Source organism: Schistocerca nitens, chromosome 7 (assembly GCF_023898315.1).
Source record: "Schistocerca nitens isolate TAMUIC-IGC-003100 chromosome 7, iqSchNite1.1, whole genome shotgun sequence".
NCBI lineage: Eukaryota > Metazoa > Arthropoda > Insecta > Orthoptera > Acrididae > Schistocerca > Schistocerca nitens.
Window position 1 is genome coordinate 74,075,715 of NC_064620.1, and position 7,224 is coordinate 74,082,938.

General features: G+C 41.9%; 1 pseudogene; it reads right to left on the minus strand.

Annotated features, from left to right (window-relative positions):
- Positions 1-4,317: 4,317 nt before the first annotated feature.
- On the minus strand, positions 4,318-4,435 carry LOC126197383 (5S ribosomal RNA; annotated as a pseudogene).
- Positions 4,436-7,224: the final 2,789 nt, after the last annotated feature.

Here is a 7,224-nt window from a genome sequence, read left to right on the forward strand (position 1 = left end):
TGTCTGCTCTATATCTCCCGAATCCTGGATGACTCCGAATGCATACCTCGTTCAACAAAGGATTACAGAAAAAAATGGTTCAAATGGCTCTGAGCACTATGCGACTTAATTTCTGAGGTCATCAGTCGCCTAGAACTTAGAACTAATTAAACCTAACTAACCTAAGGACATCACACACATCCATACCCGAGGCAGGATTCGAACCTGCGACCGTAGTGGTCGCTCGGCTCCAGACTGTAGCGCCTAGAACCGCACGGCCATTGCGGCCGGTGGATTACAGAAAAACATATGTACACTTACACGGTTTGTTCTGAGAACTTACAAACAGTTATCTTATTAATCGATAACTGAAGGAGACAACAAAATATAGAGAAAATATAATCAGATAATGTTCTCCTTTAGTCAGATACAAATGCCATTTAGTCCTTTTCACTGGAATGGTACGCAGAATCTGCACTGTCACTGCCACTGTCTGAGTTATCTTGCATTTCCTCCTGCAGTACATCGTCTGCACTCCCATTTACTGCAGTTGTTACACAATACTTCTTAAAGCCGTTCACAACTGATGTGCTAGATATGAGTGTTCAAGAGCCTGGGTTCATTCCGCAATCAGAGACTGAAGACTCACCAACTTCCCGGTAGTGGTCAGGGCTTGACCTCCTTGCAGTAACCACTTTCTGTACAACTGCTTCAGAGGGTCTTTAAATGTGGTCTTTAAATATTTTATTCACCACCACATCAAACACTTGTAGGTGCGAAGCCATGCTTCTTGGACTGATACAACTTCTGTGTTTATTTCAGGATTTCTATCCTCACTACTGGTATCAGATGCCCCTTGAAAGCACCAACGATCAACATTCTACAGTTCTTCAAAAGAGCACCTGGCCTCCTGTTCCAGACTGTAAGGAGACAATCTATAACCATCTTATTGGTCATCCATCCTTTTCCTTAGGCATACATTAACCACTGAGGATGACGTAGTGTCGCATCTCTTGTTCCATCATCAAGCACACAGCATGACGGTCATTCGTGATGTAGTGCGAACCGTTATATTTTTGGCACCTTTCTCTTCAGCTATTCAAGTGTCTTATACTCGAAGTTAACACAAAAAACAAGTGTTTCATTTAAAATCCCTCCAGTCTTAGAAATGGCCATATATTGGATGTCGCGGGAAACCTATCTCTGTCGACAACACTGCAATCAACTGGCAGCAGCAGGACACCGATGTGACGAATATGAGCTGCGGGGATTCACATTTTTGTACAATCATTCGATTGAGAACATTGGTGACTCGTCAGTCTTTAACATAAATTGTTACAGTATTTTATATGCTACAGGAAATAAGTAATACATACACTGCTTATTATAATAAAAATACAACATTATATTTTAAATATTTTCGTAACTCATCGAATCATTACCATAGAATTCTCACACCTATATGAAGTATCGATGTACTGAACGGAATACAAACCGCCATTCAAACTATATTTCTATATATAAACATGAATATATAGTGAACGTGTATATTTTGTATCTATATGGCTTTGAAAGTATACCATTTGTACTTGTATCCTTACTCCCTATTCCTGTTTATAAATTCTTCTAAACTATATCATTTGCTTTTTATTCATTTAGAAATTCTTCTATACTATAATAACATTTGCTTTTTAGGTATTTGCCAATGGTCTCCAATGTGGATTCCCCAAATATTGACATCTTATTTCTGATCTTCTGAGCCATGTAATATGGAGTATTTTAATACAATGTGAGTCTGTGACAAGGTAGCATGTATTTCAATTTATGTCTAGTTTCATAGGCATGTGTGAATGTATTTCCTTCAAACAGATGCGAGTTTTTCTGTTCAAAGAGAAGTATTTCATATATGAAGACGGAAGGGATTGTCATGAAGTCCATGCTTTCGAATAGTGGTTTGCATGAATGTCAACTATTAGTTCCAGTCAATGCTTTGATTTTTTTCTATTTTTTTTATATAGATTCGAAGGAGATTTGTCTTTTCAGCACCCCCAAAAATTATTCCACATCTTATAACTGTTATGAAATACGCGTGGTATACAATTTTCTTCACCGTTAAATCCGTTACTTTGTGTAGCACCCTCATTGCATAAACTAAACTATTTAATGTCTTCAGTAAACTGTCCACATGGTCGGTCCATTGCAAGTTTTTATTTAAAGTTATTCCAAGAAATTTTACAGTGTAAAACTTTTGGGACAAATTCATATTGAACACAATAACATCAGCATTATATGCGTTTCAGAATACCAAGACTGACTCACTGACATGCAGTGATTTCGATCAATGCCCCAGAGAACTCCCCAAATAAAATCTAAGACTTAGGCGGAACTCTTCAAATAGGTGAATCCTGGGCAAGCACAGGTGTAAAGCGTTCGATTCAGTACACAGAGCCCATAAAGATCGGTGGGCACTTTAGTACTGCCTATGATCGGGATTAAATACACACTAGGGCTATTCACAAAGGAGGGAACGTTTCCGTCTGACGCCGCTAGGCGCGCGCCGATCGCGTATATTTTGGTATGTGCGTGCCCTGTAGCTCAAATCAAAAATAAAATTAAAAAAATATGAATGAATGTGTGTGTGAATGTGTTTACCGTAAAATGTATAAATGTGTGCAATGTATATATCTTGTGAATGTGTGACCGAATGGGAAAAAAAAAATCCAGCCAGTATTTTGAAATCATTTTAATACGGGAAAAAAATAAGCCCACCAAAAATCCTATGTTTTATTTCCAATATATGTTACTATTGAAGGAGTAGCCGCAAGGTTTGTACTTCTATCTATCAGACTGGGCAACCCAAGATGCCTCAACAACTCCTGCAGCGTGCTCGGCAGCTCAGTCGGCATCCATCCGTGACAGCAGGAACGTCTCTGCGCGTCTGGTTTTTTCGATACTGGAATTTGAAATGTGCTCTGCAATCGAAAATCCCGCCAGTTGTGAAGTGCTGTCTGTAATATGGTTTTTGTTGGCAAAAAACCTGAAAGCTATAGAAATTTATCGTGAACTGTGCGAAGTGTACAGAAACAACGCAATGAGTGAATGTTCCGTCCGGAAATGGTGCATTCGGTTTAAAAATGGCCGAACCAACGTTCATGATGAAGAGAAGAGTGGACGCGCGAGCATTGTGACTGACGGTCTTGCCGCTAAAGTTGATGAAACGATTCGAGAAAACCGTAGCTTCACAGTAGCGGAGCTTTCGCTTTCTTTTCCGCAAGTTTCACGGACCTTGTTGTTTGAAATTGTCACTCAAAGCTAGGCTACCACAAATTTTGTGCACGGTGGACGCCCAAAATGCTTACAGAGCACCATAAAGAACAGCGAATGGGTGTAACAATGACATTTCTGGAGGCCTTTCACAAACATGGTGATTCATTACTGGATCGAATCGTAACCGGTGACGAGACAAAATTACGGTCCATGGAGTGGGTGCACACAAGGTCCCCCCAAACACCAAGAAAATAAACCTTGTCAGCAGAGGAAGTTGATGGCGACAGTGTTTTGGGATAAGCAAGGTGTGCTTCTTATTGATTTTCTCGAACGTGAAGCAACCATGAATTCTTTCCCGTACTGTCAGACTTAGCACAGCCTTAGTAGAGCAGTTCAAAACAAACGCCGAGGAAAGCTGACGTCCAAAATTTTGTTTTTCAACGACGGCGCCCGACCTCACACGGCAAACCGCACTAAAGAACTCCTTCATTAATTCAAATGTGAAATTTTCCCTCATCCGCCCTACAGCCCCGATCTTGAACCAAGCGCCTTCACTTGTGTCCCAAGATCAAGAACTGCTTACGACGCAACGCTTTGATGACGACGCGGAACTTCAGGCGGGCGTGACTCAATGGCTGAAGTCTCAGACGGCAGAATTTTAAGACGAAGGTATTTCAAATCTTGTCCACCGCTATGATAAGTGCCACAATTTGTTTGGTGACTATGTGGAAAAGTAGTATGTCAGTCGCTCTTTCAGATGTATATAATAAAATGCATTTCTCGTACTTAGTTTTTTTTTTAATGCCAAAACGTTCCCTACTTTCTGAATAGTCCTCGCAAAACAAAATGTTATCTGTTATAATAATGCATGCACTCCGTCTTCAGGCCACGAGTGGCCTACCGAGACCATCCGACCCTCGTGTCATCCCCAGAGGATGATGCGGATAGGAGGGGCGTGGGGTCAGCACACCGCTCTACCGGTCGTTATGATGGTATTCTTGACCGAAGCTGCTACCAGTGGGTCGAGTAGCTCCTCAATTGGCATCACGAGGCTGAGAGCACCCCAAAAAATGGCAACAGCGCATGGCGGCCTGGATGGTCACCCATCCAAGTGCCGACCACGCCCGACAGTGCTTAACTCCGGTGATCTCACGTGAACTGGTGTATCCACTGCGGCAAGGCCGTTGCCTGTTATAGTAATGCATACTTTCTGAATTGAAAAGTTGACATGAGATTTTCATTGGCCTCCTCCCCCCTAAATGAGATTTGGGCTAGCATATTTAATGGACTTCGTATTACGTTATTAGCCTGGAGCGGACTTGTTCGCTAACAGCCGTAACAAAACTGGACAGACAGGACTTGGATACACTGACCGGGCAGGACTGTAAAGCCGGACACGTGACAACCACACTCAGGAATGAAATGACGAAACATTACTATTCGAGGTACAGAACCTAGGAAATTTTGTCACTCCCACGGACCAGGTACCCGGTATGGAATGCACCCTCCCCCCAAATCTCTACCTACACTTCCGTGTCCGATACCACACTATCCCGATGAAAACTGTACACTTGAGACCTACCGCCATTATCACAACTTTAATTGTTGCACGTTGTAAATTCCCAGTGTTGGTCCAAATAATGACGTCGCTGATGAACGGTGTACGTGGCAGATTACGGGGGACATCACGCCCCACAGAGCAGGAGCGCGAACAGCAATTCCCGCCATTAATCAGGGCGTCGGAGAGCGGGGATCCCCCGCTGAGTGTGGTTTCAGAGCAACAGCCGGCCGCGCCGCGGGGATCCCAGCAAGAGCCCCGCCATTAGACCAACGTGGTCGGTGTGCGGCCGAAGTACAGTACAAGAGAAACTTTTATGGTTGCCGATTCTGAGAGTGCTACCATTAACGGGAAACGGGGACACAGTTTTTACGGACAAAAAAAAGTGGGTTACAATACCGACCGAGAAAATGTGCAACTTCTCATTGCAAGAAAATCTCTACCAAAAGTCTGTGATACTGACGCAGTGAAATCATAAATACATCATACAATACGTCTTTCAGATACGTGTATCAGTTCATACAGGCTTTCTTCCTGTTTAGTCTATCAAACTTCTAAAGTTTAGTTTCCTGCTCGTCATACGTTATTTCGTGTATCATGTTGGAAAACGTGCTTTAGTTTACAGATTTGAAGATCACGGAGAAATAAGGAGTTAAGCCCTCTTTCTGGCTGTCATTTTACACTGAGATGACAAGAGTCATGGGACACCTTGCGACGGGGCGGTAAAATAATGAAGTGGTTCGGTTGTAAGGTTCACACGAATGTGCTTATACAAATGTTAGTTAAAAAAATGTTACTGCAAATTTTGGCTCTCTCATAAGTCTCAGGGGATGATTTCCACACTTGGTGCATTAGTACACTGTTCCACACCCGCGCATCAGTTACAGTTTTTGAAGTAATTATTCACTCAGACATGAGTACAGTTTATGCTAGGGAACAAAAATTATGCGATTATTATAGCAAAATAAGTTTTTCACGACACAGTTCAATCACTATTTATTGGAGTTGTCCTTTTCTTTCACACAATGAAATTAGCACTGGTGAGACGGTTTACAGTTTTACTTCAATAATAATTTGACTCCGAGCCCCCCGATAGCAGTAATGTAGGCTGCTATAAACGAAAATTACTCGGTCAATTCGAACAGAACCACAAGTCCCACTGTCCTCTTTGTTCTAACAGTTTTGGCGCGAAATCACAGTTCGCTACATGTTCACTTACGACGATGTATACCTCGTAAATCGTACTCACACAAATAATCGTAGCACTTCCAGTTACCCAAATATATGCTTGCACACTTGCACACCGAGCGAGGTGGTGCAGTGGTTAGACACTGGACTCGCATTCGGGAGGACGACGGTTCAATCCCGCGTCCGGCCATTCTGATTTAGGTTTTCCGTGATTTCCCTAAATCGCTCCAGGTAAATGCCGGGATGGTTCCTTTCAAAGGGCACGGCCGACTTCCTTCCCCGTCCTTCCCTAATCCGATGAGACCGATGACCTCGCTGTCTGGTCTCCTACCCTGAAACAACCAACCAACCAACCACACTTGCACTATTAAACAATACTCTTTGTCGAAATAAATCGGCGCGAAAAAAAATTCTCAAACGTCCACATGGGCCACCCTCAAGCGGAGATCGCTTGCCACCCACCCTCCGAAACGACTGACCAACGACTCACCCCTGGCCAAGATGGCCGCTCGCTTATATAGGCTCGGACGTCAACCCCCTGGCTATGCAAGTACCAATCTTACCAGTTAAGGTTACAAATTTTCATACATACATCCCTCGATAGAAATAAGTACACCATCGGAACCGCGCTAAAAAGTACATCTCATTTGCTATGTAACATTAATTTCTAGTATTATTCTATCGCCCGTAAATCAAGTTTTATTTTTCGCAAAATTTCGCCACTTAGCGCAAATTTGTTTCTTTACACCTGTGCTGCAAAGTTTTAACATACAACTGCATATAGCACCGTCTTTAGACGTAATCTATAGCGATCTACAAATTGCGCTGCTCAAAATCTTCCTATCTATAATAATTAATTAATTATGGGCGATAAATGTTAATAATAATTTGCAAACAATGAAAACTATTGCAAGTTAAGCGTATAGTATAATTTAACTAGTTTAAAGAACGTGTGGTGCCACCAAAAATATTATATATTGCCGTTCTTTACGTTATGAATTTTCTATCGAATTTTATAAACAATTTTCCCTCACTTTGTTTATTTCTCTTTACGGGCTTAATTATTTATGAATCTTAACATATGACTACGGCACTCGATAGGCTATGACGAAACGTTTTTAGTGAGTGCTCGCTCATCCCTGTAAGTTGTTATTTACTATTTTTATTAACCTTTCAGTATTCGTGATATTAACCGATTTTGAAGTTAGTATAACTTTTGCGTCTCGTAACTT